The following is a 17,254-nucleotide window of genomic DNA, read 5'->3' as shown; positions in this document are numbered from 1 at the left end:
ATCGTATCGAACTCCACTACAACTACATGGTTAGTGGGATCACCATTGTTCTTGGCATTGAAGAGGCCTAGATAATGATTTGGAAGAGCACCCGGAAGCTTTCTTTTAGGTGCAACTAGAAAGGCAATTCCGATCCATGACCACTGAATGGCTGAAAATCAGAGATAATCCCGAAGACGAAAGTAGTAGAGAAAGAGAAAGTGTTACCATTTGATGAGTTTTTGAATTGCATTGGAGTGGAGTGGAAAGCATGGCCAATTTGTTGCGTGGTTTCAGAGTTGTTCGTCAGCAACAAGAGGCTGTCCCGTGTGATCTCGGCCATGCAGTCCAGGCTTATGTTGGCATTTCGAAAATCATAATAAACAAAGCCTGGATCTTGTGAAGCTGCATAGCTCAATAGGAGAATATGTTAAAATAAATGTTAATAAATATTGATTAATATTTATTTAAAATTGATTCAAATAAAATTAATTTAATTTAGTTTAAAATGATATTTGAAAGTTACTTTATGATTGGTGTACTTTTTGTTAAAGAAAAGTAAGTATTTTTAAAAAGAACATTTCTATGGATTGATATCTTTTCACATGGATTGAAATTTGTAAAAATTCTTTTTGACTCTTTTTTTCAAATATTTTGTAAATCCCACATTCCTTTTTAAATATTTTTGAGGGATTTTTAAACCTATAAATAAGAACCTATTCTCAACTCTTTCTTCATTCCAAAGACTCTCTCATTGAGAGTTCCTAATGGTTTCAAGTTATATGGAAATTTAATAATTCTTTTTTATTTTATATATATATATATATATAATAAGAAAGAAAGAAAGTGAGAGAGAGAAAAAAAAATTAAATATTTAATAGGGCCATCCAATTTTGGATAGGCACCAAGGCCAATCCGAAAGGTGTCGAAGGGGCCTAAGGGTGCTTAACGGATTCCTTGATCCGAATAGGTGCCTAGTAGTTCTAATGGGTTTCATACCTATTGAGATTCAAAAACCATGTACGAATAGGTGTGACTTTTATAATTGTTATCTATTTATGGAGATCAATTCTGTTTAAAAAAAAAAAAACAATTCAAAATTTTCTACAAAAAATAGGCATTCGTGTATCCGAGATTCTGTGTGATAGATTTTCTCAACATAGTGCAAATGTTGAGGAAATATACAGTTGTGTTAGAACTGGGCTCTGTTGTATCCTGAAGACAAGTTCGCCAGAAATTCATCTGCATCTTCGTGTTCAATCGGAGTGGGGGCGTCTATTGTCTATAAAACAACGTAGATTACTACGTGCCTCAGAGCAAAATTTTCAAGTTCTATTTTTTCTAACAGAATATTGAACCACAAAAACTTGAACAACATGATCCAATTACTCTCACAATTCTTGTGAAGCTTTCTTAGATGTTACAACTCAAATCATGTGTTATATAAACCACAAAAAGGAAGCATAACGACACCATACTTACCATCATAGTGAGAAAGTTGGGGTTCGAGAACAATTCTACAAGAGGAAACTTCAACAAAAGTTGGCAAAACATCAGATAAATTAAAAATTAAAGAAAATTATTTTAAATATAAATTATATATTAAATGAAAAATAATACTTCAAAAAATACTAAAAACGAAAATAATCCAGGACTTAAAAAAATCGGGATTAAATCACAATTAATTGTGATTTTTTGACAAATCAAACATTTTTTTAAAAACTTCGTGATTTATTGAAAAAATTGCAGATTTTTTTCACTATGCTTAGCATGGATTCTTTCTTTTCTTGGACACTATAGGATTATTTAAATGAACAAAAACACCAATTGCAAATGGATCATTTTGGACAATGTTTCCGTTCAACTTCAATGGTGACATAATTTCAAAAATTTCAAGATCACATTGTGTACTAGTTGGACTAATAGGGTCATTCCATATTAAGGTCCCACACATTATCACAAGTCGATCTTGACGGCTTCACAAGAGCATTGTGCATGAACCCAGAAAAAACTACAATTAATTTTAATTTGAACCAATCATATAATTGAAAAGGAGTATGAAGGAACTACAAACCATAGATAAGCTTGCATTGGATTCGATTCTACGAGACATGGACATTTTATTTATTTTTTGGTAAATTTTCTGTAACTTTCATCGATATTGATGCTCATTCTTCAGTTTTGATTTTACAAACATAACTATTGAAGAAAAAAAGGTTAAAATTGTGGATGCAAATTTCTAGATCCACCTCAAGATCAAAACTTTGTTGATGAACTCCTTGATCAAAGTGTTAGATACTGCTGGTCATACTTGCACCAAACCCTTTGACGCCCAAGTTAGGGACAAAAGAATTCCTCAAAGAATTATCAACAAAGAAATACATACCACTTTTCTTTGATCGCGGTATCCTTGATTTTTCGAGATTTGATCACATCCCGAAAATATTATATGGTATTTAGTTTGGTTAATTTTTGAAAAACAATCCTGACATAATATTCGAAAGTTCTTGGGAACTACACAAATGATGTTTTTTGGACCGAGTTTCTTTTCAAAATCCATCATGAAACACTATCTTGTTCTTGGGATTGGAAGGTTGTAAAAGATAAAATTTTGAGGTTGAAGGATAAAAATAGAGAGTTACTATTGCCACACCAATTGAGCGCAATTCTGCGATGATTTACAGAGGAATTGGTGTGGCAATGGCATCTCTATAAAAAAAATTATTATCTCATTTGGTTATTTAATAATAAATCATTGACCAATGTCAATCTATATGTTGATTTGATAGGTTGATATCTATCCTTCACTAAAACAGTGACAAGCATTTAGGGTATGTTTGGTCGCATCAAATTACATTTCACATGTCCTAAATTGGATTTTCCTTCATCCCATGCTTAAATCTTGGCCAGATTAGCTTCAAAGTTGTTTGTCCAACATTAATCCTGACATGAAATTAGTCTACATCTTGTTTGTCGAATATCAATGAAAGTCTACCCTAATGCAATAAATTATTTAAATATGTATTTTATATAAAATTTTAACTCCAAAATATATATCATGAAATAAAATCTTAAAAAATAATTTTTTTTGTCCATGTTTTACTCTTTTCAACATCCCTAAAAAAATGGCTAAAATTGTTCAAGATTTACATTTTTTTCTCAATCAAGATTTTTTGTTTTGTAAAACAATTTTATTCTTGCTCTTTGTATTTTTTTTCTTTTACATTTCATATTTAAGGAACCTAAAATAACATAAAACCCAATAAAATGTTAATTTATTATTTTAGTTATAATAGATTATTATTTTTAGTTGAGTCAGACTGTAAGATTTTAGATCATAACGTGAACTCATATACTGACATTCAAAAACATGATCCAATGGCAAAAGGATGTAGAGGACAAAATCTTAAGAACTTTGAAAACATAAATTTAAAAAATATATATATATATTTTACACCATTGAATTTTACTTTTGAATTTGAGAGTTCGATAGCCGTTCATTTTCAGCACCTTGGATGAAATTCAAAATATATATATTTTTTAAATATTATTTTAAATCTGAATTTTCCATGAAATCTAAAAAGATTTGAGATCTTACTAAGATTGTAAGAAAAATTATTCTTTTTTTTACGGACTTTTATTATAATTTGAGAGATGTGAGAAGGGACAAACGTGAAAAAGGGGAATCCTAGTCTTCTGTGGATTTCCTTTTCCTATTTTTATGCCTTAAAAGAATGTGATTTGTGGATTTCCTTTTGCTAGTTTTATGCCTTAAAAGAATGTGAGCTAATAATCCTATGCTGTATAGGTCATGAAGAGTGTGCCATCCCATCCACCTATTAGAAGTCGTCGTCTCTATGGTATACTCTGACTTCAAGAAATAAGAAAATCGTGTGGGGGCAACCAAGAGTTGAAAAAATTTGTTGTGGGGGGGGGGGGGGGGGGTAATAGTAATAGATTTTTTTTTTTCATGGACGGTTAAAACCATTTTGTAATAACTCACTAATTTGAAAATGTGGGGGTAAGTGCCCACTGTAAATCTGCCCTTGCGGGCTTCATACATTGCATTTATACGACTTTCTGATTTATGATTATTTAATGAGTCATAATAGCCTGACTAATCTAGTGAGATTTCAAATCTTATTAAGGTCATTGAGCCCACATGGCTTACTAAAGACCAACACTTTCTCGGCTGACATATAGAGGGAAAAGAAAAGGTCTTACTAAACCCTTTTTTTTTTTTCCTTCTCATTATGATAGTAAGGCTAGTTGTACTCATTATCAAATTAGAAAGAGTCTAGATCCTATTCACTTAGGGTGGAGGAATGAAATCCTCCTACACCTGATTACATGCCAAGTAAGCCACAGTCCATGCAATTAAAAACCTAAAATACCTCTTTTTCGGAATTTCCTTGGATTGAAGTTTATGTGGTGTGTATTGAGGTGTTGGAGGAGAGTGCGTTTTTATTGACCCCCACTTTAGAGATCCCGCAAACCCATTGGTCCATGTGACATAGAATATTTAACCAATTTTCTCACACACACTCCTATTTTATTCTTCCAAAACTAACCTCAATGATTAATACCAACTTAACACAATAAATTAGATTACAAAATCTAGGATTGTAAATGTGTTAAATCAGTTATTATTATTCAAAATCTGATTTCTTTTTTCAAATAATTAATACTAAAAAAAATTAAGACTAAAAAAAATTGTGGTTTCTTGCATCCTATAAAAGAGAGCTACTATTAGCACTCCAACTTTACTTATTACACCCTAATTAAAAAATATAATAATAAGTAAAGATATGTTCTTTATAGAAGTCAGTTTCAACTTCAGAAGTTGGTTTTTGGAATAAGCAAAAGCCTAGAGCTTAAAAAATCACATCCAACAGAAATTTATTCGTTACAAAAGCACACAAGTCAGAAATTGATGTTTGTTTGACAATTTTTTATTGCTGAATTCTAGTAAAATGATCAAAATACTCTTAATGTTGATAATGCACCTAGAATGCACCAAAAATGAGCAGAATACCTTAATAAATATATAGTTACATTATATAATATATATATATATATATATATAATAAATTATAAAAATAATTATTTTTAATTTAAATAAATTTATAAATTTTATAATTCTATCAAAATTTCAACAGCTTCTTCTCTTAAAAATAAACATATGAAATTTTCTTGATAAAGAAAATACTTGCATAATACACAATCCAACATCCACATAAAGATGAAAGGTATTTTGGTAATAAAGTAGTGATGATGAATTATTTTTGATCTTAATAGTAAAGATGAAGGGTATTTTGGTAGTAATCCCTTTTTGGAAGATGAAGGGTATTTTAGCAATCCCATTTTATTTTTTAAGTTTAGGTTTTGTTGAAAATTTGATTAAAGATGAAGGGTATTTTGGTAAAGATGAAGGGTATTTGATAATTTTCTTTTTTTTTAAAGGTTAAGTTTTGTTAAAAATTTGATTAAAGATTAAGGGTATTTTGGTAAAGATGAAGGGTATTTTGGAAGATGAAAGGTATTTTGATAAAGATAAATAGTATTTTGATAATTTTCTTTTATTTTTTAAGATTAAGTTTGGTTGAAAATTTGATTAAAGATTAAGGGTATTTTGATAAAGATGAAGGGTATTTTGGAAGATGAAAGGTATTTTGATAAAGATAAATGGTATTTTGATAATTTTCTTTTATTTTTTATTTTTTTGTTAAGTTTGGTTGAAAATTTGATTAAAGATGAATGGTATTTTGGTAAAGATAAAGAGTATTTTGGAAGATGAAGGGTATTTTGGTAATCTCCTTTTATTTTTTAAGGTTAAGTTTGATTGAAAATTTGATTAAAGATGAAGGGTATTTTCGTAATCTCATTTCATTTTTAAGGTTAAGTTTAGTTAGAAATTTGATTAAAGATGAAGGGTATCTTGGTAATTACACTTGAGCCGTTTTATATTTTTGACTTCTCGCAAAAGTCATTTGAAAAAGTTCCTTTTAGACGACTTCTTTTAGAAGCTATTTTTGGACTTCAATTGAAATTCGCGGGAGTTAAAAAAGTCCTAACGAACATCATTTATCTGATTTTTTTGACTTTAAAGCAAAAAAAAATGACTCTTAAAACTCAAAAGAACAAGGCCTAAATAATTGAGAATATTTAAAAGTTGGGCTGCAAATATGAACTCTCACTTTCTTTCTTTCTTTCTTTCTTTTTTTGGTCCTCAGATCATACCTTTACTCTCCACATAAAGTAATTACTTGAGTGCTATAACTTTTTGTAATGTTGAGATTATAATTTTAGCCAAACTTTTGTAACCAATTAATATTTAATATTTTGAAGAAGAAAAAAAAAGACTCCAAGCTCCAATGAGTTTAACCAATTAATACTTTAAAAAAATATGGATTTTCTTTGTCCTTTACGATTAACTTTAAAAACTTGACTTAACACGTTTAACCAATTAAGTAAAAAATACGTTGCAAAAATATTTAGAATTCCAACTCATGTAGGAAAAAAAGATTATAATTCAACCATTGTCATTAGATGTTTTTCAGGTACCTGCAAATATTAAATTAAATTAAATTAGCTCTCTAATTAACATGTTAACTTTAAAAAAAAATATATTTTATTACAACTTATATAACAATTTTTCTTTCACTTGACACGAAATGTAGGAATTGTACCATAAATCATTCTTAGTATTTCTAAACCACAAAATAAATATCCCTACCAAAACAAATCAAAAATATTGTATCCACCTCCTAGACAATATACGAAACGAATAACTAATACATTATAAGATAATTCATTAACACGCATATACCATCTATTGGTAAAGTCATACCCATTATGTTGTCAATGGATCTGAAAAATTCAATTTTCTTAAATTATTTAATTTTCTTATGATGTCGATAGATTTGAAAAATTATTATATAAATTACAATAAAATATTTCTTTTTTAAGTTAACAAGTTGATTGGAGAGATAATTTAATTTAATTTAATATGTGCAGGTATTGATAATATCTAATGACAATGATTGAATAATAAAAAAGAATAATAGTATTTTTTTTCCAACATGAGTTGAAACTCTGAACTTTTTCGCAATATTTTTTTTAGTTAATTGATTAAAGGTAGTAAGTCGAATTTTAAAAATAGTTATGAAGGACTAAGAAAATTCATATTTCTTTTTTAAATATTAATTGATTAAACTTGTTGGAGCTTGGAGTCTTTTTTTTCTTTCAAAATATTAAATATTAATTGGTCACAAAGCTTTGGCTAAAATTATAATCTTAACATTACAAAATGTTATAGCACTCATTCAAACAATTTGAGTAGTTGTCTACAATTATGATTAGCCTTATACTCCATCACTTAAATAATAATAAATAAAAAAAAGAGTTCATATTGGCAGCCCAACTTTTAATTATTCTCAATCATTTACTTATTATTATATTTTTTTTTAATAGGAGTGGAATTAGTAAAGTTGGGGTGCCGATAACAACTCTCTTTTCTAGGATACAAGAAACCACAATTTTTTTTTTTAGTATTGTCAGATTTTGCATTATAGTAACTGATTTAACATGTTTAGTGTCTTAGATTTTGTAATCTAATTTGATGTGTAAAATTGGTATTAATCATTGAGATTAGTTTTGGAAGAACAAGATAACAACGTGTGAAAGAAAATTGGTAAAATACTCTATACCACATAGACCAATGGATATGCGGGGTCTCTCAACAAAATCACACTCGTAGAATAGCTTCATTCCTCTACCTAGGATGCACATGATGTGGACTCAATTGGAAATCCAACAATAATATAATTCCTATAGTACGGGACAATTTTTTTTGTAGGACTAGATCCATTGGATGAAAATAAATGGCCATTGTGGTATCGAATCATGTGTTTGAATGCTACAAGGTGATGCGGTCAAGGAATTTCCTTAGTAAGAAAGTGTTTTTCTTGTTAACTTTTCAATTCAAATTTTTAAGAAAAACACTTAAACATTAACGAAGAAAGCACCTCCTTGAGTTGTGACATGCACCCAAAACATGATTGGGTACACGAGTATGTAGATCTCAAAATTTTAAGAATAGAAAAAAAAAAGTTAAAAACTTATTTTTCATCGTCCATTTATACTTTCTTTAGTTGAGCTTTGAAAAAATATTATTATTTTTTAAAGTCCTAAAAACATGACTCGACAGGAGACATATTCAAATGACTTCATGATGTGGATAAGTTCAGGAACTGTAGATATGTACGTCTCGGGATACACATTTCCTTGAGAAACAATTTTTATGTGAAAGTGCAATCATGTATCCCAAGACATACAAATCTATGGTAGTTGAACTTGTTACGTCATGAAATCATTTGAGTATGCCACCTGACGAGTCATATTATGATGATTCTTTTTTAAATCTGATCTAGGCCATGTATTCTAAGGACAGGTGCAGGTTTAGAGTGGGGGTCGTGGGAACATTTTACCCACACAAAAATTTTCAAATTCTATGAATTAATGTGTTATTGCGATAGATTTTAACGATTTATAAATAAATCTGTCACTATTGCTCTTATAATTTTTTTCCACTCTTAATTATCCTCACAATTATTTTTTTCACTTTTGACTCGTTCACTGTCGGACTGACATGCTACTTTACCAAAGTGGCTGGTCACGTGGGCTCCACAGCCATTAGTAAGATTTGAAATCTTACTGAGTAGTCACGCTAGGTATCCTCATTCTATTTTCAACTGAGGGAGGTGTTTCAAATATGCTTCACTATCTGGGGAAGTAAGTCAAAAATAACTTTCTTTTAATATAAATAAATACATGGAAAACGCGTCAAAATCAAAGATACAGATAATTTCTTTGTCTCATTAAAGATGGAATCAATTTTACAAACCTTACAACAATAATCAATCAAAGGGTGTCTAGCAATTTATATTAAAATTAATACAGAATCAACGGCCAGAAGAAAGGATGGACTCTACACCTGATGATGTTTGGGCGAATCCCTTCTCCAAGGAAGTAGAAGAAGGATAAGTAAAGGCAATATCATCAAAACCTTGATATTGTGTGAGACCACAAACACTCAAACCAAGAGAGTTTAAGTCCGGTAGAGGAATATCTCCCTCTAAAATCTGCACAACTTGTCTCATACTTGGCCTAGCTGTGGACACAACATGTGAGCAAACCAATCCAAGCTTCAACACTAACTCCATTTCCTCAATTTCATAACAATTACCCAATTTTGGATCACTTGTTTCAAGAATTGCCCCTTTATTCCAAAATGAAAACACCCAATCCACCAAAACTACGTCCTCCGAAGCTTGTGGCTCTATCGGCCTTCGGCCACATGCAACTTCGAGCAAAAATGCCCCAAAAGCAAATACATCGGTGCTTGTGGTCGCCTTTCCTGTTCTAGTGAATTCGGGAGCGAGATACCCCAAAGTCCCCACAACATGGGTGGTTTGAGGATTTGTACCATGGTCATATAATCTTGCAAGGCCGAAATCTCCTAATCTTCCATTTAATTCACCATCTAGTAATACATTACTAGCTTTGATATCTCTATGAATTACGACTTGTTCCCATTCTTCGTGGAGATAACATAGTCCTGATGCCACGCCTTTGATGACCCGAAATCTTTGGCTCCAATTAAGAGTGGCCATCGATTGCCCGAAGAGGTATTTTTCTAAACTTCCATTGGGCATGAAATCATACACCAATAGGAGCTCACCTTGTCGTCGACAATAGCCAAGTAATTGTACTAAGTTTCGATGTCGGAGTCGGCCGATACTAACAATCTCCGCGACAAATTCCCTCATCCCTTGCCTCGAGTCATGGGAAATTCGCTTCACCGCAACTTCCATCTTAGATTTGCTTAATACACCTCTATAAACACTACCAAATCCACCGACCCCGAGAAGCTCTTTGTCCCTAAAACCCTTTGTAGCCATGTATAAATCCTTGTATGAGAACCTATGAGGCCCGTAATCGAGTTCCCATTGTTCTAGTACTTCAGCGAATTTTCTCTTCCTTCTTATGATGTAAATGATGCCAGAGATCGTCACGAACACACAAATTACAACAATTACGGGTACCCCATACTTCAAGATCTTTGGTTTTCCTTTAGGCCCTCTCCGAGGAAGCTTATGAAGTCGCGACAAATCGAGTTTTTGAGCTTCCCCATTCATCATAAAACTCCATCCCACTATGTAGTGACGTGTCGGAAACGAACCAGTAGATGACGCGAAGCCCACATACATCGAGTCCAAGATGAACAGGGAAATATCAAGGGGTACCGACAAGAGTGGATACTTGGGTTTAGGGATTTTAATTGGAGCTAATGTTACATGTAGTTCCTTAGTTTCTCCATTATATTCTATCCAAACTTGAATTTCGTTTCCACTTTTGAGGTCTAAACGCTCATTTTTATCAGTAAAATAAGACGCGGGAACAGATCGATAAGACTTTAAGTTATTGATATCAATACCCACATGGTTATCATCAATATCGGAGAACTCATCGCTTTTTATCGTATCGAACTCCACTGCAACAACATGGTTAGTGGGTTTACCATTGGTTGTGCCATTGAAGAGGCCTAGATGATGACTTGCAAGAGCACCGGGAAGCTCTCTTTCAGGTGCAATAACAAAGACAAGTCCATGACCACTATATTTCTGCATATCGGAGATAATCGCGAAGACGAAAGAAGTAGAGAAAGAGAAAGCTTTACCATTTGATGAGTTTTTGAATTGGATTCGATTGGAGTGGAAAGCATGGCCAACTTGTTGCGTGCTGTCGTTCGTTAGCATCAAGAGGCCATCCTGTGTGATCGAGGCCATGCCGTCTTTGCTTACGCTGGGGTTTCGAAAATCATAATAAACAAAGCCTGGATCTTGTGATGCTGCATAGGTCAATAGGAGAATATTGAACCACAAAAACTTGAAGAACATGATCCAATTACTCTCACAGTTAAGAGTCTTACAATATTAGAGGTCTATCTCCTCTCCTCTCCAATATGCTATGTAATTTAGCTGCACTGTATATGTAGAGGAAAGATCTGCATATCAGCTGCCACGTGCAGCACATGAATGAGCCTTTCTTTAAGTTTAAAAGAACAAGAACTGTAAAAGCTTTTAGATTGACTCATATGTAACCAAGAAAGTCAAAGCTTGTTTAAGAAAATTGAAGATGTGAACTCGTGCCACGTGTCTGGTGATGACTTCTTCTGGGATAGGATTGAAGGTGTCCCACGTGGCTGATGAAGACGTCTAAGCTTAGATCCAATCACAAACAAGGATGTCATCTTTCGTTGCTTTTGTGACGTAAATTTGTGGGGGCTACAACTACAATGTGAATCGTGGCAGTTTTATTTTTTAGAATGAGTTTTAGGCTTAACTCCCTGATTAATGAGATAAATTTGATATGCCTCCCTTTATTTAAAAGGATTTGAGAATGCTAACTCCTTAAAAATTTATCCTTATTCGGTGGGTTAATTAAAGCATCCTGATTTTGTATAACAAAGAACTTTAGAGGTCATGTGACAACCATGAATCTTCGACCTGTCCCGAAGGCCCTACTCACAAAAATAAAAGTCCAACTTTGAAGCGAGCAGCCTGATTCAAAATTTTGGTAGAACCCTCTTAACGTCACGACACGTGGCTTTTTATATTTAATTGACATCCCTACTTTTTCATCTACTTAAATACGCTATATGTAATCCTTAGAAGAGGGTTCTACCAAAACTTTGAAGTGGGGCAACCCACTTCAAAGCTTTTGCCCCATAATAACAGATCAAATACAAGGAAGAACTTTGAAGCGAACTACAGCCTCAAAAATTGAATAATCGTCTCTTTTACATGACACGTGGTCCTTTACATTTTGGTGAATATTTGAGATTGCTTAGGTTTTCAAACTAATGAGATGCCACTTGACATCGATTTTCTCTTATAGATTAATGAAAATTGAACCAAAAATCTTTGATTTTTTTTCAAAATCAGTCATCCTAAAGCTGGTCAAAAGATATTTGGTAATGAGGATGATGAATTGATAATGATGTTGATAGTGATGACCATATATTAACGATGGTGATGAAGATCATGAGGGTATTGAGGTAAATTTTTATTAGTCTATAGGAGAAGATCGACACCAAGAGGCATGTCATTAGTTTGAAAATAAAGGAGATGTCTCCAATATTCACCAAACCAGGCATTAATTCAAAAACATGAAGGATTAGTCTCATGTAAAGGAGAGGGCCTCTTCAAAATTTTGAAGTTGGTAGATGGCTTCTAAGTGAGATTCTTGGATTGTTTAATTTACGAAAATAGCCAGAGTAGTACTTTACAAAAGTTATTGAACCAATTACACATTTTATATTTATGAACATTATCATAAAATCAATTTTGTAATTAGTTATTTTTACAAAACGATTATATGTATCGTGATATTATATTTGATATATTTATTGTGGGGGTCAAAATAAATTTTTAGAATATTTTTGCCAAGTCAAAAAAAAAATCATCCTCTCACATATAATCCTGAAACGAGGAAAGTGACCTGAGAACTTTGCTACACACTTCCGAATCATAATATTTTCTTGACAAGAATTTTCTAGAAACATACAAAAGGAGCAGATTTTAACTTTGAAGAAATGACAATTGATCCACGATTGGGACGATTACATCACCCACATAAGAATATCTGGATGAGTAGTAATGCATGACCGTCAAACCACAACCGAACATGCAGAGTGGTTATCAAGAGTGTGGTATAGGTATGGTTTTAAATCTCGGTTTCGCTTTTTGTCTCATCTATGCCTGATATCGAGTTGTCTCAGACAAGTTTTCCATTACATTTGAGATGTCTCGTCCAAAATTTTCAAAAAATAAATGTGAATTATTAAATCTCGTTTTAAAAATTGACTCATGCGTTTGTCTTGTTCATGCCTGATACCGAGATGACTCGGACGATACATCTCAGTCTCGGACGAGTTTTGAAACCCTGGGTATAAGACTATAAAGTAGGAGACCACAATTTTAATATGATTTATGTATTATTTTGTTATAAAAACTCGATATTTTATTGAATTATATTTGACTTGATCATCAAAATGTATTTTTATAAGACTACCACGCCAGTAAATAAATCATTATAGTAGAAAGGATTGCATTTAGAAAAAGGACCTCACACTTATTTATCAGTCTTGTGAAACTCAAGGGCATAAAGATAAATTCATCAAATCATTTTATAAAAAATAATTATGAAATCTAATCATTTTTGTAAATATTAAAAAATATTGATTGATTCAATAAGTTGGACAAATACGTGAATGTTTCAGTAATTTCTACTAAATAAATCGTTTATTTTGTTTTTCTCTCTCTTTTCATGGATTGTAAATAAACGGAAACTTAATTATCCACTTAAGAACCACTTGTATAGAATCAACTTTTTCCTTAACTGAAGTCAAAGTCAAAGATTTGTAGAAGATTAGTTATCATGTACGTTAGGTTGGTAATCCGAAAAATAAATCGATGGGATGAACTAAAATACATTGCTGTACTTTTTTGACCATTTTGAGTATCTAAAAATCACGTGAAGTATGTGTATCTCTAGGAAGACCGAGTCCAAAGTCCAAACTACCGACTACACAGAGAGTTGGACCTAACAGGTCCACATGAGACATGACTGTTTTCAAACTGACAACAAACCCCTTCAATGTGGGGCTCGTGGGGCTCCTGGAGAAACTAAAAGAAAATGACTTTAGTTAAGAAGGTGTGGACTATCCACACCCACTTTTTTATTAGTCATACCCACTTAAACGTTAAATGTCAATAATGTGTAAGTGTGTGAATATTCTCTTGAATTTTATTATGTTTTACTGCATACACCCACCTAACGCTCATCGAATAAATGCAATTTTTCCCTCTATTTGATTCAAAAAATATCAAATAATATCAAAAAACCCTATCAAAATTTAATCGAATCCATGTAATCAACTAATTCTCCTTCAGAGTTCATCAAACAGACGTGTTTTGATCCATTTGTGGGGATATTATTCATTAAAATATAATTTTTTATCATTATTAGTATAATTAGGCATTTTGATAAATGGAAGTAATTTTTTTATTATTTCTTTTCATCATCTTTTGCTCTTAGAATTATTTTTAATCATTTTGCAAATGAACCATTTATTTTTATCATTTGCATAAAAAAATTCAAAATTTCCAATACATACTATAAGTCAGTACTGGACTAATCACACTATTTTGGTTGGTGCATACCAAATGCATTTTTTCACAAGAGATCCCCGCATAAAGAATTATTCGGTATGTACCTACCATATAATAGCATATTTTTCAATATATATGTTTCATTTTTATCAAATTTATCAATCTTAGATCGGTAGTTACATACCAAGCAATTCCTTATATGAGATCTATGTGAAAAGTGTTCAGTATGTTACTATCGAACATTTTTGAAAATGTTCGATATGTATTTACTAAAAATTATTGAAAAATTCAATAGATTACTATTTGTTTTAAAATAAATTGATGGTGAAACTAACAGACGATTTTTGCTGCATATACCCACAAGTACAATGGTTTGAAATAGTAAGTAAATATAACGAGCAAAAAGGTGGGTGTAGATAGCGTGCCCCAGTTAAAAACCCTATTGTCTCCGATCTCTTATGAAATCCATGGTCTCAGCCCTTAGGGGGATTTTGGGGAGCCAAGGCAGGATAGAATATATATTAGGGTTAAAGAAGGTAAAAAAATAAGGGGTATTAAGCAAAAAAATGTGAGGGTAAGTAAGACACATTCACCAAAACCTTTGGGAGGTATTTTAAATTATTATTTATTGGAAAAAAATTTCTCAATAGAGATGAGGACAAAAAAAAATTAGGTGAAAAAAATCTAGGTATAATAAATTAAGAGTTGGAGGTTGGGTTGTGGTCGCTATTAAGTGGCGTAACACACCTGTACATCTCTTCCATCTTTGGCCCACAACCATTACTATGGGCTGTCGCTTACTGACAAAACATTAATGTCCCAAACAACCAAGTGTCCTATTTTTATGACAAAACATGAATATTTTCATTTTAGTAGATCTTATGTAAGATCACGTTTTCTGACCAACAACTAATTAAATCTGAGATCACGACGAAAAATTGGAGAGTTCATGAAAATGTGTTCGATACTAGATCCTTGCATAAGTAAATATTTTCGAATCTGAATGCAAAATTTGTAGTTTCTATAATTGTAGGAAGAAAAAATGTTTTCGATTTTACCAAGACAATATTATGGAGATCGAGAACGATAAATCCATAAACCTTAACGATATGGAATCCTCAGGATTATTCTAATAAGACATTGGGATCCTAAGGTTAGAACGATAATTTATTATACTCGTTCCACATAATGAGTGAATAACGACATGATCAAACAACATATGGTCTGACGTATTAATGAACCAAAGTCACTTGATCAATCAAGCATTGAAGGGCCTCCACGGAATCTAGAAGGAGTCGAGTAACATGCTACAATTCTCGATAATTATGATATAAATTAAAATAAGCAAAACATAATATAAGGAAGGATTTGATTAGATTCGTGTGTTGATACCATAATTTGTGTTTAAAAATCCCGCGTTCATGCACTAATTAGCTACCACTAACTATCTTTCCTGTCAAGAAAAAATTATATCATGATAAATGTCCAATGTTAAAAAAGAAAATGAAATTTTCATTATTAGAAATCTCGTTAGTCCTTGTAAAATTTTACTGACTTAATTGTTGAAGTGCAATTGTACGATTAATAGAACTGGAGGTTTTCAATTGGAATCCATCATCAGGCCTCACAAAAGAATATTGTAGATAGAAAGGATTTAACACCCTCAATAAACACAAAATGTTTGATGTTCTTCTAAAAATGTCTTGTTGTGCTTAATTGGTCCCTATAATTTCAGACATTCAAATTATATATTTCTAAACGTATTGAAAATATCTATATATATGATGGATTTGAGTTAAAGAAAGAAGATCAAAATAATAATTATTGCTCATGAAAAATTGTTGACAACTAGAAGTCTCCAATCGAGTTTAATGTTTTCTTAGAGATCCGCCAAAAGATCCTTTATAGGATTAGTGGCATGAAAATATGTCAAAAGCTATGATGCCGAACGTTTTGCTATCCGATAATACAGTAAATTATTTCCTCTAAGAAAGCATCAATGGATCCTATAAAAGGATCCACCACAAGATACTTTTAGAGGATTAATGCGATCTATTCACATAAATCCCATGTAAAGTGATGCGAAAGGCCAACCCATCGTGGTTGACTTGAATTTGGTGTTTTTTATACACAATTTCCCTTGAAAATGTCAGGTTGGACACTCATTCAACCTATCAATCCTATATTCGTAGATCTATGGGCAAACGTTCAACTTTTTATGGCGACTTAAAATTGTTAGATTTGTAATTTTTCATAATTGAATTATATCTAGAGATTTTTATAATTTTTATAATACACATCTAATTAATTAAATTAGAGAATTTTTATTAACACACCAACTTCTTATAGACATCATTTTAAGAGAAATTTTTATAAACGTCCGCACTTATAGCAAAGTTCTCATTTCAATAAATTATTTATTTTAATTCTCAAAACATATTTTCCAACGAATTTGTCACTTTTATAATCAGCGATCTTGCTAATAAATTACCAGAGAGATCAAATGTAATTTTAAAGTGATGACTTTTATAATTAGTGCTACCAATGAGATAGCAAGTAATTTTAAATTGACTTTTATAATTAGCGAACTCATTAATAAATTACCAATAAGATTGTGGTGTGAGATTTATAACATACAAAATCTTTATTCACATAATTATTATTTTATAATTTTCAAGATCAAGAATCATTCATATATCTCAAGAAATCTATTTATATTTTTAAAGATCAAAAGTTTAAGATATTTATTTTATGTCATAAGTCAAATCAATGATCCAAAAATAGTTGGAGATCTGACTTTTGTAATCCACGTGCTAATGATCTGATGTGCGCAAATCCCCAATCGTGAACCTTTATTCAACGTATTCTTCAATTTTTCAAACTCACATTCTCTCTCCTTTGTATATTGGATCAACTAGAGTTCTAGTGATTGATAGAGATCACCACATTTAGAACCCTATGTGTATACATGTGTGTGTCACTTTTCTATTATAGAGTATCGATCGACTTAAATAAATGAAAATAAAAGACTTAGATAC

General features: G+C 31.6%; 1 pseudogene; it reads right to left on the bottom strand.

Moving 5' to 3' along the window:
* Positions 1-8,836: 8,836 nt before the first annotated feature.
* On the bottom strand, positions 8,837-11,074 carry LOC147385970 (L-type lectin-domain containing receptor kinase IV.1 pseudogene; annotated as a pseudogene).
* Positions 11,075-17,254: the final 6,180 nt, after the last annotated feature.

The sequence above is a fragment of the Akebia trifoliata genome, chromosome 14 (assembly GCF_017979445.1).
Source record: "Akebia trifoliata isolate Shusen 1 chromosome 14, ASM1797944v1, whole genome shotgun sequence".
In the NCBI taxonomy this organism is placed as follows: Eukaryota; Viridiplantae; Streptophyta; class Magnoliopsida; order Ranunculales; family Lardizabalaceae; genus Akebia; species Akebia trifoliata.
The sequence above is the reverse complement of the archived record's forward strand: the minus strand, read 5'-3'. Positions and strand labels throughout refer to the sequence as shown.